At 42.6% G+C, this 12406-nt stretch overlaps 1 protein-coding gene across 1 annotated transcript in view; it reads right to left on the bottom strand.

Moving 5' to 3' along the window:
- Positions 1–12406, bottom strand: part of LOC126035331 (uncharacterized) — a 228413-nt gene that overhangs the window by 139017 nt on the left and 76990 nt on the right. The window lies entirely within an intron of this gene.

The following is a 12406-nucleotide window of genomic DNA, read 5'->3' as shown; positions in this document are numbered from 1 at the left end:
AATACAACATCATACACTATCTAGTAAATCAAGGGAAATTTTGTGTGTGTGCATGTGTTTTATTCATGTTAGGTATCATTTGTGTGTATGAGAGAGATTACAGTCTTAGAAATTTTGTAAGAAATACATGCCGAAAGAAAAAGGTAATCCATATTTTCAAAAACTTATCAGCTTGATAGAGTATGGAAGTACAGCTAGTAAATACATATGCATAGACAGACATACAAAAAAAAGTATTTATATACACATGCATATATAGAGATACATCTATAAGGCTGCATATTGTATATGCCTCCTACATCTTTAAGATCTTTAAAAACAAACCTGAAGAAAAACCATGGAAATGAATAAATGATTTAGGCTAAGTACAAGATCACAATCCACAGTACCATTTAGAGGTTATACTTCAGGGACTTACCTGGTTTAGAATTGCTTTTATAATTCCCTTCTCATTCAGGACTGAATCCCACAAAAAACTTAGCACTTTACATGATAATGTAATAAACTGGTTTATAAGTCATACTTCTTGCTTCCTTGACACAGAGCTCTACCCAGAGGCTAAAACTTCTTTCAGTCATTACTCCATGTTCACAAAGTATTAACAGCCTTTGAATGAGCCAGAAAAAACAAATAAGCAAAATTAATTCCTCTTTGTGAGCTTTCTAATGCCTTCCATAGACCACTTTCAAATTTGTACAAAGAAAAGACCTCTGTCCTGGTTTTGGCTGGGTAGAGTTAATTTTCATACTAGTAGCTGGTATAGTGCTATGTCTTTGAGTTCAGTATGAGAACAATGTTGATAACACACTGATGTTTTCACTTGTTGCTAAGGAGTGTTTAGACTAAGTCAAGGATTTTTCAGCTTCTCATGCCCAGCCAGCGAGAAGGCTGGAGGGGCAAGAGAAGTTGGGAGGGGACACAGACAGGGCAGCTGACCCAAAATGGCCAAAGGGATATTCCATACCATGTGATGTCATACCTAGTATATAAACTTGGGGGAGTTGGCCTCGGAGGGGGGTCGCTGCTTGGGAACTAACTGGGCATTGGTCAGTGGGTGGTGAGAAATTGCATTGTGCATCACTTGTATATTCCAATTCTTTTATTATCATTATTGTCATTTTATTATTGTTATTATTATCATTATTATTTTCTTCCTTTCTGTTCTATTTAATTGTTCTTATCTCAACCCACGTGTTTTACCTTTTTTTTTTCCAACTTTCTCCCCCATCCCACTGGGTAGGAGGGAAGTGAGTGAGCGGCTGCGTGGTGCTTAGTTGCTGGCTGGAGTTAAACCACGACAACCTCAGTGTACCACAAATATGCTACATGTCTTCAGGTGGTTGATGAATTTCCTGGTGTTAATTTAGTGGTCTTGAGGAACCTGGAAGACGAATTCAGTTTATATTGTTTTTTTAGGATTTCAATAATAGAAAGCACAAGAAGGAAGACATAGTTTATTGAGCAATGAATTCTTGGAGAACATCTCTGCTTAGGAGTATGTACCAGTGTTCTTAGATGACAGAAGTCATCCAAGAATAATAAAAACAATCATGAAGTTTTTTGTAGAATGTCAGTCTGGTGTAGGCAGTTAACCAATCACTAGAGGCAGGAGGTAAATATCAAAATATCAACCACACAGTATATTTTCCTTTTCTTTACACATACACTAAATCTTATAGATATGATATTATTTGCATGGTACAGTGATAAGACTTTCATTAAATAAACTAGCAATGGGGATGTTTTAGTTAACAAACTGTTTCTTAGGGAAAAGGCTATTTACATGGAAAATAAGTGAAAGGATGAAAATGTGAAAAAGAAAAGCCTGGAGTGACTATTGGCTCAAAGAAGAATGCAAAACCAAGAGCTGTTTCTAAATCCAAGGTGTTATTTCAGTATTTTCCCCTCCCTGCTTTTATTAATTAGTTAGCAATTCTAAGAAATTCTAAAATGTGCAACAGCAACAAGAAAGTTTCCAGCAGCACATGCAGGCGTCTGGGTAAAGACAAGTGATACTTCTTGAAATGGCTGCCAAGGAAAACAAGTACGTGGTGAATAACCCATTTGCACAAGGTAGGAATAAAAACAGGGCAGCAATCCAAGCTGTCAGCACTGCCACACACCACTCCAAGCCAAATAGCATCAGGAAACACACAGTGCTGTGTAGTAGAAGCTTTGAGAAAGGCCACACTGGGTTCAGTCTGTTTCAGGAACACCATTTGACTTGTGGTTTAGCCCAAGCCTTGCAGTCCTGGATTTACTATTCCAGTTAAAGTTACTAACACAGTCCACGTGAAACAGTGAGTACTTTTGTCGTGCTATTTAAAAATTGATGGCGTAGTGATAACCCTAGTACTGATGGCAGGGAGAACAGCTAGAATTCATAAAAGCTGGAAAATTCTAGACATGCTAAAATAAACACACACACTCTCATGCAAAACCCTCATCCAAAGATAATGAGTCATGTCCTAAAAATCATAAGCCTGGCTTCCAGACTGAGATACTTAATAATGCATCCTGAGTTTCTTTCAACCACCCTCTGATTTTTTAAATCATTAAGAAGGAGGTAGTTTGGTTGCATTTTTTAAGCTTCTTACCACAAGGACACTAGCTACAAGTTTATTTAAAAGAGAGAACAATATGGAGATGTTTGTGTATTCCTTTAATTCTAACTAGCACAGAGCATCCAGTAAAACTGTGCAACACTGCAAAGAGTACATTCCTGCATGTATATTCTTTGTTTTGATGCTGTCCTAAACATGTTTAAGCCAGTTGAAGGCAATACCAAGGTTAGGGGTATTACTATTGTGCTAAAGACTGTTCTACAGTCTATTGAAGACACGAGTGTTTTGGGCTCCTTGAGTTTATACTCATGTCAGTGTTTCCAAGGATCTGAAGTTCCCTACTTCATTATTTACCCAACCATCTGAGTGTAAAGGTTGCAGAAAGCTTTATACAGTGTGTGCATATGTGATGCTGAGCATGATTTTAGTGTACTTCTCTGTAGGCCTATGGGAAGAAGAAGAATTATTTAAAAAGGAAAAAGATTTTTAGTTTATCTGAATAATGTCATAAGTGAGCCAGATAAACTCAAAACCAATAAAAGAGTCAATATTTCCACAGACCACAAGGACAAAATCACAGGTCACTGAAAAGGCAAAACCACAGTGCGCCAGGTTTCATCAAAACCAAAACACAAACAGAATCTGTATCCTGGAAGGCCTTTATGTCAATGTCAGAAAGTTTTGCCTCCAAAGGCAAAACAACCTGTGCCAAAAATTCATGCCAGGAATTGACTCTTTCCTCACTACTAGATGCAATACTTAGCTCACAGTATTAATCATTTAGCAGAACTAGCTAGGCAGTACACCACACGCAAAGTACAAGCACCAGTTGTTTGCTGTGAACACGGTACTATATTTTTAGATCCATGATGTTCTCTTCCTACATTGAGTTCTCCCAAAAAAATGTAAAGGTGGGATATTAAAAGCAGAGATTTTAAGGATTTTGGAACTATAAAGGCTGCAAATTATATATAGTTTGATCTTATCTATAGTTTGATCTTGGGATTGAGTAGTACAGACAGAACTACATCAGTTTTGGCCCCCTCCACTCTAGCAGTTCTTCCAAGCTATCCCCAAAGTCCCTGTCCTCAAAAGCCCCGAACCTTCAACATGCTGTGCTGCAGAATATGCAATCTCAGTTGCCTGTTGCAAAAATACTGTTGCAACAGGCTATGCTGTGTCTTGTCATATCTTTTCAGCCAGTTGAAGCTGAAAAACTACACATGGTTGTGTATGTACATGCATATCGTAGTCACAGAAGAAACACATGGAACCCATAGAAGGTCCAGGTCAGCTGCTCTATGGATTTGGCCAGTCTACCCTAGGGCTTAGGGCTAACCCTGAGCAGATTGGAGTTGAGCCACCCTGCACACCTGTCTTGGGGGCCAGAGATCATTCTCTGGGAAAGATGCCTCTATTAGTGAATACACAGCCAAAGTTATCACATAATGAAAGATGAATGTCTGGAAAAAATGCTGTATAGAGATTGATTGCTGCTTAGCTAACAGATACTTGTCTGTAAGTCCTCTCCTGCAAAGAACACCATGCAGACAGGGCATTATTTGCATTTATGTGCATTTACAGTTTTAGAGTTTCCAGTTATGCCTATCCTGCAGGAATAGACTATTTTTACCACAGCAATGTAATGATATTTAATGGAACTCATTTGAAGGCCAGTACTGCATGTTTGTACTTTTCATTAAAAGGTATTGTTCTAATTATAATGTAATGAAATTTTCATTTCAGTAAAAATTCCTATTATATTTTAAAAACTCAATAAGGCTATATTTGACTCTTTCCCTCTAATTGTAACCAAATGTTCCCTATTCACCTACATGCAGTTTGCAGCCAAATCATTAAATTAAAATTACTATATTCCTTTTTCATAACGTAGAGCAAAAAGTAATTACAAACCAGTGCATGATTCTTACTAATAGGCCTGGTATTCAACTAAATAATCAGTGTCACTTCAATGGCAGAATCATAAAGACTGTTTAATTTTTTTGAACAAAAATTTTCTTTAAGAAAAGAACAAAATGATTAAGACTAGAACCATAGAAATGAACGCTAACACCTGTGTCTGCTGCAAAACTGCTATTTAACCTTGGGCAAGTTATTAAATATTACTGCACCTCTGTCTATGTTAAAATATATTGTCCATTGTATTCTAAGTATGAAACTCTTCAATTAAATACCTTTAAAATGTTTTTTTCTTCCTTTCTACCATGAAGGACTAAATGGTGCCAAGGTAAATAATGTTTTGTAAAGGAAACAGAATAGCTGACACTATATGCAATATAATTATTTTTTTAGTAATTGAATTGAAACACTGAACATTAAATTGTGATACTTAGTGTGGTAGGTTGGCCATGGCTAGCTGCCATGTGCCCACCAAGCTGCTCTATCACTCCCCCTTCTCAACAGTACAGGAGCAGAAAATATAAAAAAAGGTTCATGGGTCAAGATAAGGACAGGGAGATCACTCAGCAATTATAGTCACAGGCAAAACAGACTTGGCTTGGGGAAATGAATTTCATTTATTGCCAGTCAAAATCAGAGTAGGATAGTGAGAAATAAGAACAGATCTAAACACAACTTCCTCCCACCCCTCCCTTCTTCCTGGGCTCAACTTCACTCCCGAATTCTCTACATTCTCCCCCTGAGCAGCGCAGGGGATGGGGAACGGGGGTTGTGGTCAGTTCATAACACTTTGTTTCTGCTTCTCCTTCCTCCTCACACTCTTCCCCTGCTCCAGCATGGGGTTCCACCGATGGGAGACAGTCCTTTACGAATGTCTCCAATATGGGTCCTTGCCATGGGCTGCAGTTCTTTACAAGCTGTTCCAGTATGGGCCCTTTCCACAGGGTGCAGTCCTTCAGGAAAAGATTGCTCCAGTGTGGGTCCCCCACAGGGTCACAAGTCCTGCCAGAAAACCTGCTCCAGTGTGGGCTCCTCTCCACGGGACCACAGGTCCTGCCAGGAGCCTGCTCTAGCACAGGCTGTCCACATGGCCGCAGCTTCCTTCAGGGCTCTGACGTGGAGTCCTCCCCGGGCTGCAGGTGGATATCTGCTCCACCGTGGACCACCCTGGGCTGCAGGGGGACAGCCTGCCTCACCAGGGTCTTCACCACAGGCTGCAGGGGAATCTCTAATCCAGCGCCTGGAGCATCTCCTCCCCTTCTTTCTTCACTGACCTTGGGGTCTGCAGGGTTGTTTCTCTCACATATTCTCACTCCTCTCTCCCAGCTGGTTGGCTTAGCTTTGGCCAGCTAGACCTGGCTCCATCCCACATGGGGACAGCTTCTGGCATCTTCTCACCAAACCTGCCCCGTAGCCTCTGCCGTTACCAAAACTTTGCCATGCAAACCCAGTACACTTAATTATATAAACCTTTGCAATTACATGTTCTACTGTTGGGAATTGGCTTGATGAAAAAGGACATGGGTCTATAGAAAAGTTGTGCGAGCAGAGTTATGTGTGAAAGAATGTCAGCCTGGGCAGCAAGATTAGGTCTTGGCCGAAAATAGCTGGCCTTGCTGATTTCAGGAGAAAAACAGCAGCTGGTCTTGCTCTTATCAGGAGAAAAATAAGGACGGTGTGACCTTGGCATAACTTCATAAGCAACTTTTGAAGAAGTTCCCATGAGAAAGTTATGGAACATGCATAGCTGCGAACCACAAGTGGGTGTGTTTTAGTAATGAATAAACATTAGCAATGTACCAATCATATTAGGAGCAGTAGGCATAATTATCGCAAGCAGTATAAATATGAGCTATCCGTGCAAATAAAGTTGAATCACTTCTATCACTCATATTGAGTCGACTTATGTGCATTCCTCCGCCGCTCGCAAATGGCGCCCGAACAGGGACCGAAGAAAGGGGAATAGGAGCGGCGGACACTGAGAAGCACCGGTAGCAGCGACCGGGGGGGCAAAAGATTAACCGAACGCTGATCGTCTTGGTTGGTGTGTTAATTCTCGTGCCTGGACTGTCCAAAAGGGGTTCGCCATCAATGAGGTCTACTGGAAAAAGGCTGCAAAGACTTTTTAATCGAGGTGCCTTAATCAAGGAGCATCAAGGAGCATCAAAAAGCCGGCCGGCAATGGATCAAGAGGTAGCCCTAAAATTATTACAGTGCTTTTTAGAAAAGCGGGGGGTAAATTGTGTTAAGCAAGTTTCGGGATTTAAAGCGGTTTCTACAATGGAGCAAGGACAGAAACCTTTTAATTAGTGTGGGTACAGCTTTTGAGCTTAGTACCTGGGAAGCTATCAGAACCTCCCTATGGGATGAAATTAGTGATGGGTCTAAAGAAGTTAAAGGTCTTGCAACTTTATGGAAATTGATTAAGACAACTCTGTAAGAAATGAAAGCAGATCGTAAAGCGTCTGCGTCTGCTTTTGCTGCTCTCTCTCTCCAACCACAAGCGAAAGGGAAAAGCAGGGAGAAAAACATAATGCAGCGAGAGAGACTTTTTGGAGCTTGTTCGCCTGCTCCTGTGCCCTTGACTTCTGCTCCACTCCCTGGGACTGCCGATATTAATCAGCCATCTGACAGTTCCCAAGCCTCCCTAACCATACGATTAAAGGAAACCCTACAGAATAAGGGGGTGAGTAAAAATCCGCCTACGAGAAAACAGCCCCCAGATACCACCGTTCAACATGAACAAATTATACCTAGCATACACCCTGATTCAAATAATGCAAACAAGGACTTGGCTACTCTAATAATAGAACAAAAAGAGACAATGTTAGAATTGTTAAAGGAAATGCGGAAAAGAGACGGGGAAACCAACCGCACCCGTGATAGACGCGGAGCCGCTTGTAATAGCCGCTGCAGAAGAAAGGCAGAGACATTGGAGGGGTGTAATAAAAGAGGCCATTATAGAAGGGACTATGCTCCAAGCATTCCCAGTTATTGCATCAAATGGACAGAAAAAATGGGAGGTGTTTGACTGGAAGGTCATTGAGAAATTAAGGAATGCTGTGAGTCAGTATGGAATTAAATCTGCGTTAATTCACCAAATACTGCCATTCATTTTTTCTGCTGATACGCTGATACCTCAAGATATTAAACAGCTAGCACAGTTGGTTTTGACACCCGCACAAATGTTAGTGTTTTTCCGGCAGTGGGAGAAGCTCTGTGATAGGGAACAAGCAACATCATGACAACAAACAGATCCCTTATGGGGAGTAACCACGCAGATGCTGATGGGTACTGGACCCTTCGCATCAGGGAACGCTCAGTTACAAGGTATCACTGAGGTTCATCATCTATCACAGATCTTGGCGTATCAAGCTTTTCTTACCATACCAAACAGTATGTACAGCCATGCTTTTACCCAGGTGAAACAGGAGAATAATGAACCTTTTGCACAGTTAATTAATAGACTGCATAGGGCAATCTATGACCACCCTGACATGAATGAAAGCATGAAAGAAAACATGTTCAAAATACTCGCTTTTGAAAATGCTCCTGAAAAGACACGCAAAGCATTGTGTAATTTGCCGAAAAATGCAGACGTCGTTGATATGTTAGAATACATTGATCGATCAGTGGACTCACAGAAAGTAGCCTATGCTGCCACAGCTCTCAAAGGAGCTACAAAGAAACACAAGGCCAGTAAGACACCCTTGGTCAAGTGTTTTAACTGTGGCAAACGTGGACACATTAGGAGCAAATGTACAGTTACTGCTAACAGTAAGTAATTGCTGCAACAAGTGTAAGAAAGATAACCATACCACCAAGAATACAGGAAGAAGGGAAAATTCACACCGACCGCGAAGGCCCCTCACGCAATGACACAAATGCAAGGGGCTTGGACTGCCAGCCCTCAGGCAGCCTCGCAACCACCAGATCCGCCACTGCAGGAAGCTCCAGAGTGGATGTGGAAACCGCAGTACACATTCAACATAAAGGGACCATTGGGGTTTGGACTTAGTGCATTTTTAATGGGGCAATCTTCAACAGCTCTAGAAGGAATTCTGGTGCTCCCAGGGCTTATTGATGCAGATTATTGTGGGACTGTGAAAATTATGATTCATGTTTTAATCCCTCCTGTTTCTATTCCTAAAGGTACCAGAATAGCACAATTAGTTCCATTCAGGTCGTGTGTTCCGAACCCAGGTGAAGTACAACGTGGAGATGGTGGATTCGGCTCCACAGGGAAACCGCAGGTATACTTTGCCATGGACACAACAAGAGGTAAACCAGAAAAGGTAGTGCAATTGGAAGGGCCCGATGGAGTTGTCGTCAACAAACCAATGACAATCAATACAGGAGCTGATGTTATGATTATTTCACGATGCATTTGGCCTCCATCATGGCCACCGATCAATACAAATTTTGGTATTGCAGGGATAGGGGGCACACAAGCCACCTTAGTAAGTCAGCTACCGATTACATTTGTGTTGCCCGATGGTGAACACGTTACGACATGTCCGTATGTCATGACTACCCCAACTGAATTGTTTGGCCTCATAGGCCGTCATTTACTGAGCCAAATGAAGGCAATGTTAGTGACCCATCCTTTTTAGGATCGGTCACTGAGGGGCAGCCAATCCTGAAAATTAGCTGGAAAACAGATGAGCCTGTTTGGATTGATCAGCAGCCGCTAAATTCTGAAAGGTTGCTAAAAATACAAGGGTTAGTTGAGGACCAATTGAGAGCGGGACATGTTGTTCCTTCTACTAGTCCATGGAATACATCAATATTTAACATTTCCAAGAAAAGTGGGAAATGGAGACTGTTACATGATCTCAGAGGTGTGAATGCGGTGATGGACAGTACGGGAGCCCTGCAGCCAGGTTTGCCATCTCCAGTTATGCTTCCAGAAGAATGGGATTTGTTAATTATAGATCTAAAAGATTGCACCCAGATGGCGCTGAACAGTTCACCTTTTCGGTACCATCAATTAAAAAGCTAAAGCCCTATAAGAGATACCATTGGGTCGTGTTACCGCAATGAATGTGCAATTCCCCCACGATGTGTCAGGTGTATGTGGCCTGGGCATCAGAGCCTGTAAGAAAGCAGTAACTTGCCACAGGATGAAATTTTAACTCAATTGCAGGACATCTTAAGCCATCGCGGAGTAATAATCAGTCCTGAAAAGGTGCAAAAGGCAGCACCTTAGAAGTATTTGGGGTGGCACATAGATGCTAGCAATGTTAAACCTCAGAAGGTTCAAATAACATGAGAAATTTCAACGTTGCATGATGTCCAGAAGCTTGTGGGAGATATCCAGTGGGTGCGGAATCTTTGCGGTATCACTAATAGCGATATGACCCCTCTGGTAGAACTCTTGGGTATGAGAACACTGTGCAGATGAGAAACGGGAAATGACAGAGCTGACCACTGGGTTGCAGCAGCATGGGAGCCTCCTCCAGGGAATTGTTTTCAACAAAGCACAGCAATCACATGCGTTCTTGCACCAACCCGCTAGGATGTTAACAAAGCAATTTGACTTACCGCTCACTGATGCCCAAGGTATCGTTAAAGCATGCCCCGATTGTCAAAAGGAAGGGCTGGGCTTGGGCTGTGGGGTTAAACCATGAGGTCTTTTGCCATTGCAGTTGTGGCAAATGGATGTCACCCATGTCATGGTTTGGTGCAAAGCGTTCTGTGCACGTGTGTATTGATACCTATCCTGCCGCCATGTGGGCCACGGCACGAACTGGAGAAAAGGCCTTACATACTGAATGACATCTTCATGCTTCTTTTGCAGTGCTGGGTGTGCCTAAGGAAATTAAGATGGACAACGGCCCAGCCTATGGTTCTGTACGATTTGCTCAATTTTGTAATTTGTGGGGAATTCACCATGGTACGGGTATTCCACATCTTCCCACAGGACAGGCTATTGTCGAATGGGCCAACCAAACCCTAAAGAACATGCTGCAAAAACAAAAAGGGGGAACCCAGGGCTTACTCCCAGAGGAACGATTAGCCAAAACCTTATTTGTGCTAAATTATCTTAGATTGCTACTAATGAAAGAGTATACAAAAAGAGTGATGCACAGTGCAACTGCTCACCACCCAGAACCCAACGCTCCACCACTTCCCCCACCGAAAGTCCTAAGCACCCCCTGGCCCGCTCCCCAGTTATATACTGAGCATGATGTCACATGGTATATAATAGCTCCTTGGCTAGTTCAGGTCAGCTGTCCCGGCTGTACCCCCTCCCAGGTTCCTGTGGAAATTAACTCTATCCCAGCTGAACCCAGGACATTATCTACCCCTTATTCTATACCATCTATATCATGCCCAGATCCTACATTTTCCAATTAATCACCACCACTTTCCTTGTCTTTGATATATATGTATATGGACACACAAATAGCAATCCCTTAGTCGATAGGCCATCCCTCTAATGTGTCCATCAATTTTATTTAGTGCATGACTTTGGGGTTCCATCTGTTGTAACAGTCCTTCAGGACAGGAGAGATGGTGTGAGGTGTTGGGCTGTTGTATGCTGCCTCTGGAGCTTGCGGCTGGTACATTTGGTGCAACCCACACCCTTGGTCTGCAGGTCGAAGATGTTGATCTTGAGGAAATAACTGGGCGCCAGTTCAAGTTCTATCACTGTTGTACTTGGCTTGGTTTCAAAGCCCATCCTTCAGTCATTTGGGTAATTCTTACTGTAATACCCTTGATATAGCATATAGACACTACTGATACAATGACATACATTGGCAGGTTACTTAGCAGATAACATCATACAGCCTAATTCACTGGCTATTCTCTCCCAAAATCAAATCTCCCTGAGGTACACATCGAACTTCCCCACCCTTCTGCATCACCCACCAGGTGTACCCAGGTCCTTGAGCAAAAGCAATCCCTTGGATGGGTTTGTCTCTGCTTGAGGGAGGACTAACCCAGACTGTCTTCCCTAACATAATCTTCATGCGCACTACAGGGACTCTATCTCCTACAGTATATGGAGGTCTTGGTTGGGCACGGCTAGCCCGATTGGCAGACCCTCTAGTATTAACCAACAAGGTAGCTTTTGTTAGATGTGTATCCCAATGCTTGAAAGTTCCACCCCCCATTGCTCTCAATGTAGTTTTCAGCAGTCCATTGTATCGTTTGATTTTTCCGGAGGCCGGTGCGTGATAGGGGATGTGATACACCCACTCAATGCCATGTTCTTTGGCCCAGGTGTCTATGAGGTTGTTTTGGAAGTGAGTCCCGTTGTCTGACTCAATTCTTTCTGGGGTGCCATGTTGCCATAAAACTTTCTCTTCAAGGCCCAGGATAGTGTTCTGGGCAGTGGCATGAGACAGAGGATATGTTTCCAGCCATCCGGTGTGTTGCGGAGGATCCACAGGGGAAATCACGCACAGACCAATGTGATCAAGTGAAGTCCATTTACTACAACTTTTAGCACAGTTATATACCTTATGTGCTTGTGCACGTGCCTTATACAATACTCTAATTGGTCCAATACCGCAGTTCACGCGACACTATCTTATCCTCTATTGGCTGTGCAAGCTTCTTCACGAGGTGTCCAGCAGTTACTTATCTCATTCTTCGGCATCCAGGAGTTGTTTGTCAGGCTCTTCTTATCTTCCTTTTTCCCAGCGTACAAGGACACAGCGTCCTTGTCTGCTCCAGCACTTTGTAAACTCATGCTTCATTCCCACCTAATGGCTGGATTGCTCACATGCCCTTGCCCAGCCAAGAAATCCTCAACACCAGTGGTTGTTTCCACCATTATAAGCACATAGCGCTTGCCTTGGCAAGTTAGTGGGAGTGTGATATAGTCAATCTGCCAGGCTTCCCCGTATTTATATTTCAGCCATTGCCCTCCATACCACAGGGGCTTTAACCACTTGGCTTGCTTAATTGCA

Source organism: Accipiter gentilis, chromosome W, assembly GCF_929443795.1.
Source record: "Accipiter gentilis chromosome W, bAccGen1.1, whole genome shotgun sequence".
In the NCBI taxonomy this organism is placed as follows: domain Eukaryota; kingdom Metazoa; phylum Chordata; class Aves; order Accipitriformes; family Accipitridae; genus Astur; species Astur gentilis.
This window is presented reverse-complemented; position numbering and strand designations above follow the sequence as displayed.